Source organism: Trematomus bernacchii, unplaced genomic scaffold (assembly GCF_902827165.1).
Source record: "Trematomus bernacchii unplaced genomic scaffold, fTreBer1.1, whole genome shotgun sequence".
Lineage (NCBI taxonomy): Eukaryota > Metazoa > Chordata > Actinopteri > Perciformes > Nototheniidae > Trematomus > Trematomus bernacchii.
In genome coordinates this window covers 2,407,783-2,427,327 of record NW_022987547.1, presented here as the reverse complement: position 1 = coordinate 2,427,327, position 19,545 = coordinate 2,407,783, and the positions used below count along the sequence as shown (strand labels likewise).

Here is a 19,545-nt window from a genome sequence, read left to right as displayed (position 1 = left end):
GATATTTCTGGCAGCAAAGCCTGTGGGTTATTCTGAAGTTATTTTAAACTACGGCTGTTGATTTTTCTCTTTCATAAGTATTCCTGCGTACGGTATTTTTGCTCTCATGAATGCTTTTCCTCACCAGAGCTATTTGGGACCCATCATGTTCAAACATTCATCCTGCACCTGAAAAGGCTGTTTGAGAAGTGTGAGTAGCCTCTGTGTTGTATTTGTACTGACTTGTGTGTGGCTGGCTCCTTATGGTGCCATAATGTTTGCATCTGGGAAAACATCTGCAAAAGTGTGTGCTAATGAGCTGGACAAACACGGAGACCAGCAGACGCAAATAATGAAGCCCATAGGAGCACAAAGCGCACAATAAACAGAGTGGATGCAGAATCACGCTCCCATACATCTATCTAAACAGCTCTGTTGTGAAGAAGCATGCATTGTGTAAACAGGTGTTGACTGAGATGCCTGGCTTTGTCTCTAAGTGGGTTACACAGAAAGACAGAGACAGACAGAGAGTGATGGAGATGGAAGTGGTCTGAAACACAGGATGCTTAAGGGAGTTTGTTGAGACAAGGAAAGGGAGAAAGAGAGAGATGTCTCATTTTTTGACTGCAGAAGAGATTGAAGAGAAAAGCTCCCACTTGTTCAAAAGAGACAGAGATGAACAAGTCTCTGTTCTCCTTGAAAATGTGAAAATGCAGATTCTCTTCAAACTTTCCATTTCCGTTAAAAAACGTTACTATTCATTTTCTCCTTCAACCTTATAACATCTATTTAAAACACATTTCCACTCTTTCTTTGAACCTTTTTCGTGCTGCCAACAGAGCAGTGTTGATGCCTGTACACCCAGCATACAGATTTTAATATATACCAGACTACAAACATGGCGTCTAAAACGGAAACCACATCACTTTGAGTTAAAGCGGGGCTGGAAATGACATGGTTAAGGGTCATCCTTTATTACCACATGAGTAACTGAGTTCAAACAAATGATAAACAGTTTTACTGATAATGATTTATGACCTTTGACTTTTAACGCATCAAATAAGTTGCAAACGCTACCAGCAAGAAAAGGGTTTCTGTGACATTTCAATGTCATCAAGGCATATTTTATCCGCTATTATGTGAATAAAACAATGGATTACATTTGGATAATAGAAATGTGAGAATCCTGATTCACTAGCAGCTTAAATCATTGACAACGTGATACTTGTAGGGCCAGAGGCAAAGGTGGACCTTGTTAAACTGGGTGTCAAAGAAGACCCTTTATTCTCTGAAGTAGGTCCAATACTGTGGAGGCTGCAGTAAGCAAAATGCCCTGCAAGTTAGGGGCTTTATTTCACGAGTCTAGAAAAGCCCCTTGCTGAACTGAGTGTAAGGTTGCCTTTGCCGTAGCTCACAGAGAGGCTTCGCTAGGTCACATAGCGGAACAAGACACGTCTGATTGCTTGCTCACAAATTGCAGAAATAATCAGCCAATCCTCAAATGATGAGAGGAATGCCTGGCCAGGAGTGCTGACCGGGCCACGTCCAATGAGAGGGGTGATACCAAGATAGTCCTGGGTACGAATGCAAGTACATTTCCATGTACCCACAGAGCATTTAAGGTGAGATAAAAGGGGCAAACAACATATTGTAAGGAAGTTCAAGACTTTTAAGAACTGTATTAGCGAAAATGCAGGTATGACATCCTGTTTGTGAACAAGAAACTACACGTATAAAAGCTCTCATGCCTGAGTTAACGAATACCTGAAGCGCAATGATGAGATCGCCCTTGATTGTTTGTCAAGAAGGATGGAAAAACAACCTCTTGCAGCATCTGATTGATGAGATTTAAAGAGCCAATGATGTGAATGTAGCAGGAAAAGCAATGAACAAACAAGCAATGCTAACTTAGCTGTAGATAGCAAAGAACAGAGAAGGGTAGTGAGAGTCTCCTACATTTAAAGGAAGTGTTAGTGGCAAAAAAAAGGAGGCTATTTTGTAAACCTTCTTGCTTATCTTAAAACGAAAATGCGATAATAAAGGGAAACATTTTCAGCCCAAATGATACTTCTAATCTGCAGAACAACATGTACAATGTACAGAAAGCCACAATAAAGTAATACATAAGAGGTATCAGCGATCGTAAGCTTGACTTTAATACATAGTGGAGACATAAGGCGGAAGGGACATGCTGTAGATATTGTCTGCATTATGTCTCATTAATGCAGAATTATGCAGCAAATTCAATACATGCAGAAAAGGATATTGAAATAGGACACCGGGGACATGGTGTAAGGCTATACTGGATGTGCGTTATGGTGATGTGGGGGAAGTGTCGTTGTCTTTCCGTATTTCTGTTACTTCCTAGTTGCACTCCTGTTGATGTTTCCCCTTCTCTCTAATTTGTCAGATTGTTTTGTGTATTTTTTTCCACTTTATTATCTCTGTCCGCTCTCTCTCCAACACTGCTAATGTTGAGCACTTGGCATGGAGATTAATTAAAAAGGTGTGACAGGAGGCAGAACATTGCAAATTGCAACCTGAAAAACCCTGTCAGGGATTGTCCCATTAAAACATCACACATTTCATTTCAAACCTTTATTCATGCAGGTGAATCCCATTGAGATCATTTTAAACTCGATGGCTCTCAATTCCAGTGCTCAGAGAAAGAAGCCCTGCTGATTTTCATTCCAGCCGTTTCTAGATTACACTTGGGAGCCGAGCTTGAGTGCAAATGAATACATCCATGCAATTTAACATTATAGTTTGGTTGTACGATTCAAAACACCCTGTTTTTCTGAGGTTTATGCAATGGTGGACAAGACTGCTGTTGCGTGTTATTTATTGACATTTTCAGGAACAATCCCATTTGAATGTACCGCATTTTGTGAAGAATTATGTCTAGGATGGATATATCTATATCAAGAATAAGGGAACATGATTTTCCTCACGATGGACACACACACACACTGCTCTGAACACACACACAGAAAAGCAATTACTTCTCGTACGGACTACCACGCTGATTTCCCCGCTGATCTAAACTTATGCACCTGGTCTGTTCCAATTTATCTTAGCCCTCCTACCTCTCTTCTGTTTTCCTGCTGTTTTATTAACGACGTTCGGTCTATCAGACGCAGTATGTCTGGTATTATATTCGGCTGGGTCTATTACGTTCCATTTTGTCTGTCACCCTTATTTGTTTATGATTGTTTATCGTTATCTCCCGGCATAGGCTTGCAGAGGAATCGTGTCTTTAGTTGTGTGTTTTCTTTTGTGTATCTTTCCGGTTGTCCACAGCCAATCTTGTATACTACTGGAACCATCAGCCTAATATATTTCATGCTCATTTTTTACAATATACTAAAGGAACTGTTGTGGTTCTATTGATTCACAAATGGTTGAAAAACGTATTTCATTGACGGTTTTATATCAATAACAGCGGACCCTCATAACTGGCCGATAGTGATCAACAACTGCTTTGGTATCAAAACACAGTTTCTCGGGCCACATTTTTGGTCTAATGGTGTCTCAGAAACTGACTTGAAATTGGAATAACATTTGGATTCATTTTTAACCAAAGCATCTGCAGATAATTTCCATACCCGACATTTTATATAATGAATTCAGGCGAGGCATGACACAAAATGAATTAATTACTGTGTTTGTTATCTTTGCAGCCATCTTGACTGTAAGGAAGCTGGGAGGGACAATTGAGTGTAATTCAACCCTTTTGTCTGAAAGAGCAAAGGGAGACAAACCTGGCAGAGATATGACCTCTATTCAACACATTTTTATAGTTTCTTTGTGACGAGAAGCTTACATTCCAATAAAGGTTTTTCAGCATCAATGTTTTCTTTATAAAAATGACGTTCATTTGAAAAGAAGATGCTCAATGTGAAGACTTAACACTGCAGACTCACTTTTGCCTGAATAACACTGTTCAACAGTACATGGCATTGACCTTTAATGACGCCTTTGCTTCTTTGAAAGCCTGCAATCAAGGAATGAGTCAGTATAATGCCCACAATAGGAAACCACTGACGTGTAGAACGCAGCCGGAAGCAGTTCACAACTGCAGGTGCTCTTTGGTATTCTAATCTATATCATCAGCAGGTCAAGGTTGGGTCAGTCATTGATTTATGTGATCACTAATGAGCTCATTTTCCCTCTTTTTTTCCAACCATTTTACTCATAGGCATAAACGTCTTTGTAATCCTGTCATCATAGAATACTCTAACTTGTAGGTTACAGAGCTGTGTGTTTACTGCTCACCTTGAGAAAAGACATTTTGAGTACTATGCTGTAACTCCAGGTGCAGGCCAGGGCAGGTCAGAGCCCAGAGTATTGACGAGGAGGCAGAAAGCAGAGGAAACGCTGATGTTGCTTCTGCGAGGGAAATAGATAACATTGACAGGGGGAGTGTAACTTCCCTGGGTCGATTATTAAAATGTAGAACAGCTGTAGGCGCAGTTACTGCTGACGTCGGAGACAGACTATCCACATAATCAATCAATTCATCAATCATTTCACCAATCTGCATGATGTGCTTGTGCGTCCACAAATTACAAATAATTTCAAGATTACATTACGTTCCAATTAGCTTAGCATTAGTCATCTCAGACAAGCCTGTCATCTCCACGGAGTACATTACCTTTAACTGAAAATGTAACTGCCATACACACACACACAATTGAGCACTGTTCTGCGTCAGCACGGGGAATAAATAGACTATCACTATGCCAGAACTGAAGCATGCTGCAACTGTGTGTGTGTGCGTGTGTGCGCGTGTGTGAGTGTGTGTGTGTGACTAGCGGGCTCCTGCTGTGCTGATTTCAGCAGGAACAGATGGTCCTGCCAGGGCTCTGCCGAGGCTCCACAGTCCATGGTCTGTGGGAAGACTTGTGAACGTGCCTACAGTGTGTGTGTGTGTGTGTGTGTGTGTGTGTGTGTGTGTGTGTGTGTGTGTGTGTGCGTGTGCGTGTCCCCCCCCCCTACTGAATCTTTTTACCGTTAATCTTCTGCACTACTTTGCATATGACCGTACACAAACACAGCCCCCCTTGACACTGATGGTTGCAGTGTAAGTGATATCCTAGTGGTCTTTGGCCTAGTTGTCTGTTCCATTGACACTTTGCAACTTAATCCCGCTTGAAAGGCTCTTCACTGGTAAGCTCATGTTTGCAAACACACAAAGCTGTCACACCCCCACCCCTTTGTGTGTGTGTTTGTCCCGTGCAGGTTTGTGAAAATGTAAGTGGTTTTAAACACTTATCACATAACACCAGCTGTCAAATTTAAGTTTTAAAAAAAGGAGTGTTGGTTTTTGCTGCATCCTACTGACCCTATTATTTAATAATAAATACACACACATTAAAAGCGAAACAAAGACCCTGTTCAGACCTGGTTTAAAGTGTATTGATGATCCAATTACAAGGGTATAGTTGTAAGTACATCAGCTCACACTGGGTACAAGAATGCGTCTCCAGTGACCACTTGTGATCTGATCTCAAGTCCAGCACCGTAAGCAAATAAACACCTAAGTCAAGAGTTTAGTATCAATTCAAACTAAAATATGACTGGTGTGTTAACTGCATGCCAGACAAACTGGTGTGTGTGTGCGTGTGCGTGTGCGTGTCCTGCACTTGTTGAAGCAAGAGAGCAGAGAATATTTACGAGTGTTTTGAACGTTTTGACAGTGTATTTACAGTGCTTCTCATTCGGGCCAGCTGTGTCCATCACATTTAGGAAAAAACCCTGATATTCTGTAAAGCTACTAAAACAATGAGTTTCTAAGCTGAGGTAAGGCCAAGTTAAATAATCAGTCAAACAGGGTCACAGAAAGATCAAAACGTGTCTCTAATATTTATTTGGATACAACTGATTTTCAGTCGCAATGTTATGAGTATTGAGTGCAAAAGGACAGCTACAGTGATCCAGATGTGGACTAATTCCCTAATGCGCTTCTACTCCACAACACACACTAGCAGGCAAGCTGACAGCCTGACACACACACACACACATTTCATTTCATAAAAGCAGTAGATTAGCGTGATGTATAACGCAAGCCAAATAACGTTGAAAGATCAAGTATTTTTAAGAAATAAATGTCAGAATATGACATTATATTGCATTTTCGGGCATTAAATTAACATCGAACAACTTCAGTTGCTCGTGGGAGTGCATCCTGTCATTCTGTCTCTTCCTGTTTGTCAGTTATTTTTTCTCATTTTCACTTTCCTGAGCTGTTGCCTCGCCTGTCTGCCTCTCCGTTTTCACTGTTCAAACAGCAGAGAAAATCTCTTGAATACAAATGGCTTCGTCCTTCAGCTGAAATGACTGAATTCATGGACTTTTCCAAGTATCGATTTCATGAAAAATTCAGCAGAAAAATAAAATGTTATTTTTTTTGTACTCATCTATTATTTTTAAATACAGCCCTCTACTGGCAGTAAAAACATTTATGCTGTACGAACACACATATAGCGTTGTTTAATGACCTACAGATGCAGAGAGTTGATATGTTTGTGTACTCATTCTGTCCGATAGCACTATTCATAAAACGTGTGCTACATTAGGCGGCTTTATTTTCTCCCCCCCACCCCCACACTTCTTCATTTGCGCAGCTTCAGCAGGAGCTGATCAGTGACTCCATTCATTCTAGGTCAATTTGGGCAGTGTGCTTGATAGGGCCGTTTCATTACACACTTCCTTCCTGTCTGTCTCTCCGACTCTGGGGAGAAAACGGAGGGCAGGGAGGGAGAAAAAGAAAGGAACAGGAGGAGTGAGTAAAGGAAGGGTGGGATTAAAAGGGGGTCTTTGGGTGAAGGGAGAGAGAAAAAACGATAGAGAAGTTAGAAACAAGAAATGACCAGAATGAGGGAGATGTAAAAAGGTTTACAGTATGTGGGGAAAAGAGGGAGATAAGTGCAATATGATGTGGTGTGGTGGGGGTGGAGGGTGAGAGATTAGGAAGATAGAAATCAGGATGGCATAAAAGGAATGAGAGACGGTGAAAAAGGGTTGAATGGCAGGATGTGGCTGATTGAGATAAGAATAATGGAGCCATAAGGTAGGACATGAAAGGCTAAAGAAACATGGTGAAAATAGTCAAGAATAGAATCAGCAGTGGGCGAAATAAAAGAGGGAAACTGAGAAGGAGAAAAATGTAAAAAGGTGGGGACGTAAAGGCAGGAAGGAAGGGGAGGGTTGAATGAACAAGGGTGAGGGTGTGAAGGGAGAACGAGTGGGAGAAAGGAAAGAAAGGGGTGAAGAGAAGAAGACAAGAAGAGCCTGAGGAGCCACGGCTACATTAATCATTACTGTCTTTTTCTCACTTTATAACAAACGTTTTTTTAATTCATATTAAATCAAACTTTACCTGGCCATAGGAGCAGGTCTCGTTACTAGATTCATCTAAATTCATTGATACTAAATTAAGCATAAATGATGTAGAATTCATCAAATCATATTTCCTGCACTTCTGAAATCCCCAGTCTTTTCCTCCATTGAAACCACAGATTAAGATTTACCAAAAACATCATTTAAATCACTGTAAACCCTTTTTGTTTTATAATAATGAAGGTTTGATTACAAGAGAAAGTCGATTTGGGTGGATAAAATAGCACAAAAACATGTTCGGATGGTTACTGGATGCAAATCAATAAGCACCATGTTTAAAAAACATAACGTTAGAGGAAACACAAACACCTCATAGTCTTGTGGTATGATCCTGCCTCCTCCCTTTATATTCCTTCTGCTCAAATGTCCTAGGGTTCAACTGGAACAGCCATAGTTGCTAACAAGCAAGAAAGAAATGAACTGTAGAGAAAAGACAGGAAAATAAAACTCAACTCTGTCCCGGAGGTTAGTCTTTCTCAGCAATAAGGTCAATTATTACTTAAGGGTTAGGGTTAGAACTTGGTGCCAAATGAACCAAAACACACAAACTGCATCTCCTCTGCTGCTATATCCAGGCAAGCTAGTCTATGTGTGACTGTGTGTGTGTGTGTGTGTGTGTGTGTGTGTGTGTGTGTGTGTGTGTGTGTGTGTGTGTGTGTGTGTGTGTGTGTGTGTGTGTGTGTGTGTGTGTGTGTGTGTGTGTGTGAGAGGAACGCATTAGATTGAAACAAGGCATGAGACAATGGAGGGAGAAGAGAGTGAGAAAGAGATTCAGCATCAACTTTTCCCCTTGGGATTGGTCGCCATGGCTACGGGAGCATTTTCAGCTGAACGTGGGACAACCATAAGGAAGAGTGAGACACACACACACACACACACACACACATACAGACAGACAGAGAGATAATATGGCTGCAGTGATATATTGTCATTGCACAAGTTACTGTACTCCGAGTAAAAAAAAAGAGTTTATTGCCAAGTATATCCTCTAAACCCGACTGTCATCTAAGCTACACATTCAAGCGCAGTCACAAAAACACATCTCCCTTTTATAGCATTGCAGCTTAGTAACCAGGAGATACTTGATCACCAACAGAAAACACGTAAGACTGCAGGAAAAGCAGTGACGAGCTCCGATGGAAAACAGAGACCAATGAGAACAAACGGCATCGAGGGATTATAACGTCTCATCTTACAACCAGACAATCAGACTCCATCTATATTTCAAAAGCTACGGAAAACTGTGACAATGGGCCGTCATGATCTAAGATTAGTGGAGGGGACCTTTAATGAAGAGGAGGGCACACAGCGATCGTGTTTCCGTGCTGGCAGGCTAACTGCGGTGTCACCTCACCTGAAGGCAATTTGTCCGAATTCTGTAACAAACCGTGAGGGAAGAGTGATTGAAGTTGTGCATAAAATCCTGTTTTCTTACACAAGTGAATTCCATTGAAATCTCAAATGACGGGTTGTTTTTTTAGTGGACACAGTGTCATCTTTCAAGTTACACAGCTTGTCATTGTAAGGGTCTGATTGATAAGCAGCCACAATAATGAATAAATACAAATATTTCTTTACCTAATTGAGAACTGCTTTTCATTTATTTGAATAATTCACTATTGTTACTCTCTTATATTAGCAGTTTGTTTGTGATTTTAACTGTTTCCGAAAACAGTGAGTGGCATATATTTTTGCGCCACACAGGAGTGTCTCTGTTGTTCTCTGCAATAGGTTTGTCAATATTTGCATAACCTACGGCAAATGCTGCTGGTGTTGAATTATTTATGGGGACTAAAGGAAAGAGACTTGTAAGGGCTGGTTCTGCTTGACAGTGTTGTCATGGACCTACAAAGTGTGTGTGTGTGAGTGTGAGTGTGAGTGTGAGTGTGAGTGTGAGTGTGAGTGTGAGTGTGAGTGTGAGTGTGAGTGTGTGTGTTTGTGTGTGTGTGTGTGTGTGTGTGTGTGTGTGTGTGTGTGTGTGTGTGTGTGTGTGTGTGTGTGTGTGTGTGTGTGTGTGTGTGTGTGTGTGTGTGTGTGTGTGTGTGTGTGTGTGTGTGTGTGTGTGTGTGTGTGTGTGTGTGTGTGTGTGTGTGTGTGTGTGTGTGTGTGTGTGTGTGTGTGTGTGTTCAGGGGATTGAGTGAGCGTCAGTGAGAGGAGAGTGTGTGAGCACGAGAGAGAGAGAGAGAGAGAGAGAGAGATGCGCTCTGCTGCGCTCACTGGCAAAGTCACTGCTTTCTCAAGGACACTGCGGCTAAGGGGCAAGAAAGAGAGAAGGAATGACACACAGGAAGAGAAAGCAGAGCGAATGAATAAAGAGAAAAAGACATTCAGTGATACAGGGCTGAGTAAGATAAAGAAAGAGGCAGACAAATAAATAAAAAATGAGAGTTGAAAAGGCAACAGTTTAAAAGAAAGTGTGACAAAAAGAAGAGAGGAGATAGAAGGAAGGGGGGGCCATGTTTCTGTCTGAAAGTGAGAATATGTCTTGTTGGGAAAACACATAACACGTTGTACACTGTTTGGCTTATTACTTTGAATGTTTAAAATACTATAGAACCAGGGCTACATCAAAATACATATTATATATCGTACTCTCTAATGCTGGTTTATTTCTATTTGTATTTTGAGATGTTTATATTTGAGAAAAGTTTAATTCTACTCTTTTAATTTGTTATTATGTGCAATGCCTTGTTTTGTTTACGCTGCTGCAACAAAACATGTTTTCCCAAATTGGGATTAATAAAGTACATCTTATCTTATCTTACTTACTTACTTTATCAAGTGATGTCTCATTTCTTTACAAAGTGAAGAAATTGTTGTTCACAGTTTACCAGAGCTCAAATCCTTCAATCATGCTGACATGTATTTTGACTTCAAAATAATCTTGTGATAAAATATCTTCTTTAAAGTCGTTGTCATTTAATGATTCTATATTATTTGTATTCTAAATGTCATCCAATAACTAATAACAAATGAGTGTTGACACCAACAGGTGACCTCAGACAACCCAGAGAGCCGCTGAGCAGCAGCAGACATGTGTTACTTGCGTCAGGCACACTGAGGAGCTTTTTCTGCCTGGTTCCATCTCACTAGCGATCCACTTAAACCTCGACAGCAATTAATTATTTACACATAAACACACAGACCCCCCAAAACAATCCCGCTGAGATGACAGTGTGGAAAGCTGCTGGGCGAATTGCATAAAAACGACTTAACAGTCACAAGCAGACACTTAAGGAAAGCAGAGAGTGAACTCATCAACCGCTCGGACCACCGCTCCTGACCAGCTGTGATCAAAAGATGGTTGTAACCTAAATGCATCCTCAGTGCACGTCTGTAAAACTGAGGGCAGACCACAGAAGGTTCATGTTTTATTCAGATAGACTGAAAGGAAAGGCAGAGATACATGCAAGTGAGCAGATCTAGTGAGAAAATAGCAGGTTATGAGAGCCAGTAGATTTGGATTTTGCAAAAAAAGGAACTCATAGATTTTTCTGGTTGATTTGGATGCCCTGTAAAGAAGATCCTCCAACAGCAGCCCAGATACAGCATACAGAAATATACATATACGAGTTATTCTTTTCACTCACCTCCCTCTGTCCTCCAATGGCTTTATCTGCCCACTTCTCTTTCAGCCTCTGTGTCTGTCTGGAGTCGCGGTGTCAGAGCAGGCAGGGTTCAGTACCTGAGAAGACGAAAAGGTCAGAGGTCAGTCACCATTAGCGTGACAGCATTTAAGGATCACGTTCAGCTTGACTTCAGGCACACGATGACCAAATGACGACAACATGAGGTGCGATAAGGGATAGGCTTGTGTTCTAAATGCAAAGATTTGATTGCGCACATGGCACTCATACTAACAAAAGCATGTGCACACACAGACACACTCCACTCTTATCTAAGAGAAAACAGACACTAAAAGACAAGAGGTTCAGAGACTAAACCGCCGTCAGGCAAGTGCGTTGTTTAATCTGTTTGCGATAAGAGTCATTCTTTTTGCCTTGAGGTATAACTGATTCACTTATAGCTGACCCTCATTGTTGTAGAAGTGTTCCTCTCCTTCCTGAAAACATCACCAGATAGAGCAGCGGAGAACAAGTGAGGGCAGAGTGAACAGGACGTAGGGATCAAGGGGCTAGCAAATGATAAATATTGTTGGAAAAGGAAGCACGGACAGAAGTAAGGAAGAGATCATGAGAAGAATCAGACACTGAAACGCAGTGTACAAAGACTCAATGACCAGAACATTGAGACCCTATCCCTGCAGAGGAAGTGGGCCCTTCCTTTCCTATTTGCATATTTGCCGCTACATAAATTCAAGCATGCAACATCAATCTCATTTCCATATTTTGCTTCCTGTACAGACAGATTATAGAGAGTAAGTCTGTCACAAAGAGCATTGCATCACAACATTTGAGAGAGCGCTGCAGTTTATTCCCGTGGGACGTGTTTGACTTTGAGAAAAGCTGCCAATTAGCTTGTCCCCCAAATTCCCCCAACTTTTTAAAGCTTGTCGGCACTGCTGCTGGCTCATTCTTTACTTATAAATGGAAAAGGAGAGTTGCGTATTTAATTAACTTTAATGGAAGTCTGGCAATAAATACCTGCAGCGACAAACGACTTTCAGTTTGAAATGGTATAAAACAGAGAGAAGCAAGAGATCTTCATTCGAGAGGCTGATAACAGCCATGTTTGCTTTAAAAGATGTACTCCAACATTTGCTGATCATTTTTCTGTCAATCGACCAATCAAGTAGTCGACGATCCATTTTAGCTTAGCTTACTCTACTCTCAATGAACCCCCCTATCATTGTTCTAACTACCTAACCACCTTTTTCATTTGAAATTTGAAACCTTACTATTAAACCAAGCAACAACAACTTATGAGTTACTGGCTGCCTCACTTTTTAATCTTTTTTCACATTCAACTTTCTGGAAATTAGTATAATTAGGTGTTGTTTTGTTAGATTGGCCACGGTGTCCTCTTTCTGTTATTAGCTAAAACATCTTAAGGCCATTACCGGATAACAAGCTGCAGTCATTAAATAATCTTGTAGGGTTTATTTTGCACTTTGTAAATCAATTAGCACGTCTCTGCTTGCTGGACTAGTGCTCTCCTCATAATGTATGAGTGGAGTTAGAACATTTCTGCCATAATCCTTCATATACGGTGCATATCAATGCCTGAAATACTATAAATAACACCAACACTATGTGATGTCCCTCCCTGTGATGTCTGACAGTGTTGATCCTGAAAAACCTGAAACAGCGAACAGACGGCGGTGCACCCTCCTACAAATATGAGACACTGTCACACAGCCAAGAAAATCAAAGCAGAACAAATCTACAGTATTTGCTTTGTGTTGTCACACCTTGTATAACAGAGCATAGCTGAGATGGGTGTTGGTTGGTGTAATGGATGAAATGTCATGGTCCTTCAAGACAAACTGGTTCCCAGTCCCATTCTGATGGCAAGTCTATTCACAACTCTGACACATAAATCAGACTTAGAAACACAATGCGTACAGTGCAAACACAATACATCTTCCTGTGTGGAATAAGTGTAAAGGATGATAGCATCATTATCATGATCAAATATATATATTATGTCTTTATATACTCTTTCTGCTAAACTCTAGTGAACTCTTTGACCGCTGGCAAACAAGATGTGACAAGACAGGGTGAGAATAGTATTTTGGAGGGTGGTGAGAGTGGTTGCATGTATTGTCTTTGGAGGACATTTTTTTTTTAAAACAACATAAGTTGTCAAACAATGAAAAAAAAGAGTACACGATAGGGCTGCTCAATTAATCGTATTTTAATCGCAATTACGATTATGGCTTGCAACGATTATGAAAACAACGTAATCGAAATAAAACGATTATTTTTTTATTACTTTTTTTTTTTTTTCAAATTACTTTTTTTTTTTTTTTTGGTTTTTCAGTTGAATTATACTTAAAGTTCAGGGTAATCAACTGTTAAAAAAAAATGTCTCCAATAAATTGATATTTTCAAAGTAAATGGATAATCGTTTTTAATAATCGTGATATCAATTATTGACCCAAATAATCGAGATTATGATTGTTGCCATAATCGAGCAGCCCTAGTACACGATGCAGCATTTTTTTGTCTTGGACTGTGACCCAAAACTATGACTGGTGCAGTCTTGCAGCAAAGCAAGAAGGTAAGGAGCCTGTAGATTCAGAGCAGACCAAAAAACAAATTGACCCAAAAACAATTAAAAAAGAACAGAGAGAGAGATACATTTCATGCCAGAGATTGATCCTCATGCGTTTATGTTAGTCAGCAATCTGTTGTAGCAATCTGTCATTGATAATGACAAATATGCCATCATCATTATTCAAAATGGATTCGTCATATGAATCAGATCACCAATAAAACTGCTGTATAGGAAGCCACACTGAATTGTATATATAAAGATCATGTTTATCTCGCAATATATCACAGAAAGCCGAGCAGATGTATGAGGTAGAGGTAAAGTATGCGATGCAGATTAGGCTTGGAACTCATTTTCAAGCCTCTAACAGGCGGGGTGAATCGGTTTATGGATAATATTAAAAAAAAACTCATATCACAGGATTCTGTTTCTTCCCTCTGCAGCAGAGCAGGTAAAAATGGAGACGTACTGTCAGATAATAGTCTCCAGTGACTGACGCGTGTTCTCAATAGAGCGCTCACGAGAAAAGAAAACCAAACCTTCAGCCAACAGCATTATCCAATTTACCGACCCTTCACATCTCATTTGTAAACTATTACTGATAGTGAGGAAAAGGAAGCAAGGTGTCAGACGGGGGGAGCAGTGGTGCAATGGAGCACAAACAAAGACATCATTTTATGCTGCAGTAGGTGGTAAAAGAACCTGACTCTAAAATGGATTGAGCTTGTTAGTGACAGATTGCACAGGAGTGTCACTGTCATTGTTTATAATCAAGGAAGCTGGGAGAAATGTCGGTGAAAACACACATTTGGGAATCATTTAAACCACACGCAGACATGGAAATGTAGAAAAACATGGGCTTCCACATGCCATCATTAACAGCAAATGGACTTTTCTTGTATATCCATATGACGATGTATTTAGGCTTGCGCATTCTGTTTCTGCATGAGCCCCATCAGCTCGAAAGAGGGAAAGCAGGGCAGAGAACCTTCACGTTGGCACAGTTTTAATGCTCAGATTCTCGAGAGAGCGCAGGTGCCTCCGCAATACCTGAATCACTCTGAGAGAGAGCACGATCAAAGGGGCTGTTTAATCAGCTTGAGCCCTCACAGTGTAATGTGTGGCTATGTAGCCATTAGCCAGACAAGACGCAGGCATGCTAGAGCCAATAATAATAAACTTAATGAAGTGTGAAGAGGTGGATGTAAAGCAAAGAGGTTTTAAATCATTGAACATGTTCAAAATCTTCTACCACCTTTTTTACACTAAAACTGTAGCTGTACGTCTGTAAAAAAAATGCTCAGGTGTCCTGCATCCATTATCTGTTATCTTTACAATGTGTTGTCGCTAACCAATTACATTTCTTGGTTCAACTCCAGGCCTAATTATAATCCTGAAGCTAATCACAAAATGCAGGTTATCTAGTCATTTCTGTATCAAAATCTTAATCAGATTGTTTGATTAATTTGGCAGTCAGTGACAAATGTGCTGATTGAGAGTTTCTTTAGCTTTGAGCCTGAGTGAGATTGACGTATCACGGGAAGCGCATTAGCTGATCCCACTGTGAAACACCAAAGTGCTTTCAGAAGAAAATATAATTCACCGTTCCGTTTAATTCAAAATTAGCTTTGCTATTCAATTTGCAGAATAAAATAAAAAATGACAATCCCTTTTTAATTCTCATACACGCTAATAGTAATTATGATGCGAGGGGGTATGCCTAACCTCGTTCTCGATTTAAAAATATGACATGTAATCCTAATCCAGATAATCTCCGGTAGAATCATTCTCATTATAGTGATGCTCTTGCATACACGCTTCTGATTTGTATGAATTCATTCAGTTCTGACACCAGTGTGTGTGAGAGTGTGTGAGCATGAGTCCGTGCATTTACTATCCCAATGTGCAGGTGAGCAGACCATTCCAAAAGTGACCGGAATAAAGTGTAAAACCACAGTTTGCAGTAGAGAAGCACTTACCTAAGAGGAAGAAAGCTCTCTTAACCCATAATGCACTAGCACACACACACACACATGTATGGCACACACACACACACACAGGGTGGAGGAAGCTCTGGAATTGCTTCTCTATTTCCCGTATGAAGCAGGTTGGCCCATAGATCTCCACTGACTTAGCCTTGGCTTTGGAAAACCAATCAGGAAACAACTAGAGGGTGAAAGGTGAGATGGGCTGCGGCTGGATGGAGTGTGAGGGCGGGGGGGGGGTGGGAGGTGTAGCGACGAAGATATCTGACTTTTACGCAACATCCATAAAATCCATGTTTGCATGTCTTCCAAAACAGCCATTAAATCTAGATTCTGATTCTCACACTTCTAATGCAATGTGAAGCGGTAGAGTGTGAGGCGAGGGGGGGGAGGAATGTGGGAGGAAGGTGAAAAAGGGGAAGTGGAGACAGAGCGAGAGGTGGCAGGGAGTGTCTGGTTCAGCCTGTTGTTCTTCATTCTTGTGTGGCCAACAGTAAAAGCAATTTAAGCGTATACAGGTGCAACCACTCCAGAGTAATTTGCTACCGACTGCATTTCTTTATTCCTCAAAGAAGTGTTCAGAGGAATCAAATAACCTCGTCTTGTGAAAGAAATGATCTCGGGACCAGTTCATCATTTTGAGTTTGAGGATAAACCACTTATCTATTCCAGTATACGCATCAAAAGAGAAATAGGCTACAAATGAGACGACTATACTGCAGAAACATTATAGAGAATGTCTGTGAGTGCTACTGCTGTTAGCACACAGCCATAGCTAAAGGACACGCATAGCTTCAATATTGAAATAAAAAAACCCAAATTCTCTGAAGGCCCAAAGCCAAATTAGAAAAGGAACGATTTCAATTTAGAAAGCGAGACAATGTAATGCCTTTTCAGCATTTTATCTTTCCACTATTGATCATAGGCTCCTCTGCCCTCTGTTCTGCCAAAAGAAGTGAAACAATAGATGCCATCTGTGCCAAGTGGTGCAGCAACTTTTCCTTAGCTTTTCTAACAGAATGGATATGGCTGCCTGTATACCACGGACAGCCACATTCATTCTGTTGGAGTTATTCAGTCTATTCAAGCAGAGCTGGTAAGACACCGAGACAGGGCTTTAATCAAAACTGAACGAACAAAGTACGTCACACAATGTTATCAACTACCAGTTTATACATTCATACACAAAGTCAGCAAACACACACACAGTCATTGGTTGTGTTTTGACATCTACAAAGACACTTCTGTTCAACATCAATAAGACCCCCTCTATGTTTCCATACAGCTACAGCAGTTTATCGGCACAAAGGCGCGGGTCCTTAAAATCACAAATGAGTCTCCATTCAGAGCTTATTGAACAGTAACACATTCTGCAGCAGAACGCACACAGAGGACCCTGTCTTGAGGGTCCTTTGTGTGGTTGAATTGATAGATCCTGTATTCAAGTATATTGTTATATAACTGAAAAACTTAATCAATTACTTGTTAAACAGAAAACTACTCGGCAACTATTTTGACATTGATTGAATTGTTGACATTTGAAATATCTTTGCTGGTCGGACAAAACAAGCTAAGATGTCACCTATTTTCTACCATTTATTATGAAATGATTAATCGCTAAATCAAGGAAATGGTCAACTGATGAATTGATGCAAGTAAAACAAATAGGTAAGAAAACAGACTTATAGAGGCTGCTATGAGATAGATAATCAGTAACAGTTGATCAAACTCTCAGTGACGCATGCACTGCCTCTGGGAGCGCTCCTCTAAAGGCTAAATAGGAACATATGCCTGACTTCCAGTGAGACCTTCTGCTTTTATGGTCTATTTGATGTCATGGTTACTCTGCGGGTGCTTTGTATCTCCCCAGTGAAGTGGTTCATTTCATTCAATTAGTAATGCAAGTGTGTGCAACCAATGGATGCAACTCCCAGTCTTTTTCCTGGTTTATGGACCGTGTTTCAGTGACTACTGTAAATGCTGTGCTCGCCCAGATCTATCATAACAGCTGGACAACTGTAAGAGCGCTCAAACACAACATGAAAGAGGCGGACAGACAGGAAGGGGGGGGTGAGGAAGAGGAGTCTCCCTCACTCTTGTGTCAACAAACTCAAGCACACGCACACTAATGGCGCTTTTCCACTGCAGGACCTAGCACGGCTTAGTACAGTATGGTTAGGCCTTGGTAGGCCAGGCTCACTTGCTTGCGTTTCCATTACAGTTTACCAACTGGGGTAGTAACTATAGTAACGCAGTGTAGGCGGGGCGATCGGCTGTTCGGCGGGCGGAGCGACGCTGCGTAAAACTGCCGTGACGTTATCTTCAATGCGAACCACAACACCAAAACATCAGCCGTTAGCTGTTAGCACTCAGAGCTCACAGCTCCTCATATCTGTTCAGAAACTAGACAAAAGTTACACAAGTACAAACCACAGACTGTCTGTGTCATGGCGAATACAGTCGCTGGTGTATTTATGTCTGTAGGCCGTTGTTGTGAGTTTGGACGGAGCATATACAACGTTAGCTTAGCCTGATCGATCCGATCTCCATTCAGAAAACACGCATTTTAAAAGGTTTTTCGCCTGCCGTCTTGTGTGCAGACCGGTATCAGTATGTTGTTACTTCAGCATCATTTTGAAACGTGTATTACAATTAAATCACGGTAAAATATGTTCATTTTGTTGTAGTTGTAGCCCCCTTGCCAGCGATTCTCTCTGACCATTCAGCAGTCGAGAGTGTTTACGTCACTAGTTTAGCATATTCAGCCCGGTTGTTGGCCCGGTAAGAACCTCGATTTTGGAGGGCTAGAAAAAAGGTGAAAAAGTAGCCCTGAGCCGGAACTACCCCAAGTGGAAAAGCAAAATAAAGCGGGCCTGGTTTGGTCTGGCCCGCTTAAACCGTGGAAAAGCGCCATAAATGAGAAAAAGTGACAAAGTCTTGCCCCTAGGCTTCAGCTCTTAACAAATTCAAGCTTTTCCCAATCATTTCCATTCTCTCCGGGTTGCCATAGCTACAAACTGCCCCCTTGTCTGTACTTTTGGAAGGGTGAGACTTCACCACTCCACACACTGTGTGTGTGTGTGTGTGTGTGTGTGTGTGTGTGTGTGTGTGTGTGTGTGTGTGTGTGTGTGTGTGTGTGTGTGTGTGTGTGTGTGTGTGTGTGTGTGTGTGTGTGTGTGTGTGTGGTGACCCCACCAGATGGGGTCTTACACTTCGTATCTGTCGACTTTACATTCACACTCCAATGGGACGTCTGAGAGGCAGTGAGATAGCAGAGAGGTGAGCCAGGCAGAGGGGGGGGGGGGGGGGAATAACCGGAGTGTGGTGGATGTGATTGCTTGTGCCTCAACGCGTCTTCACCCATTCAGCTCCTACACCATATCTAAAGAGCAACAAACTGCCTCTTCTTGTAGTGGTATAGAGTGGACTGAGCTTTTTTTTTTTTATCAACTTCTAAAAAGTCAAAGGAAACCAGGAACGATATGATCAATAAGAAGTAACAAATATTATTTATCCTCACAGAAAAATGACACCAGTTTTCAGTACTTCCAAGTATCTTTTAGGCTTACACATTTCTGAAACGAAAAAAGGTTTGTGGTTTTGATACCTACACTTTTGTCTGCTTCATCTCTTTATAAATCTGTATGCTTAAGGCTGTTCAAACATAAGAAATGCTTGTCAGAAAGATCCTGGTAATTAGGAGCAGCCCTTTTATAAATCATACCTTATATGTATTTGCTTTTTGATGGTGATCTAATTACCATAGTACTAAAAAGAAAGTGTGTGATTAATCCTTTTATGTACTTGTTGTGTGTGTTTGCTATGCATCCACGCTTTCCTTTTATGAATATGATAATCCCCAGATATACAGTGATTTACTGTTTGCCAAACAAACATTGTCAATCTGTACAGGGAGATGATGTGTGTGTTGTTTGAACATTAATTGTCCCCATAAAATACATATACAGAATACAGCACTGTTTGAAGCTATCACGATTCAGC

General features: G+C 41.0%; 1 protein-coding gene across 4 annotated transcripts in view; it reads right to left on the bottom strand.

Annotated features, from left to right (window-relative positions):
- strbp (spermatid perinuclear RNA binding protein) overlaps positions 1-19,545 on the bottom strand; it is a 72,259-nt gene that overhangs the window by 36,890 nt on the left and 15,824 nt on the right. For all 4 annotated transcript variants that reach the window (XM_034122900.1, XM_034122901.1, XM_034122903.1 and 1 more), the window contains exon 2: positions 10,972-11,066. The gene's annotated coding sequence lies outside the window, so the exon portion shown is untranslated. The remainder of the gene's footprint in view (positions 1-10,971; positions 11,067-19,545) is intronic.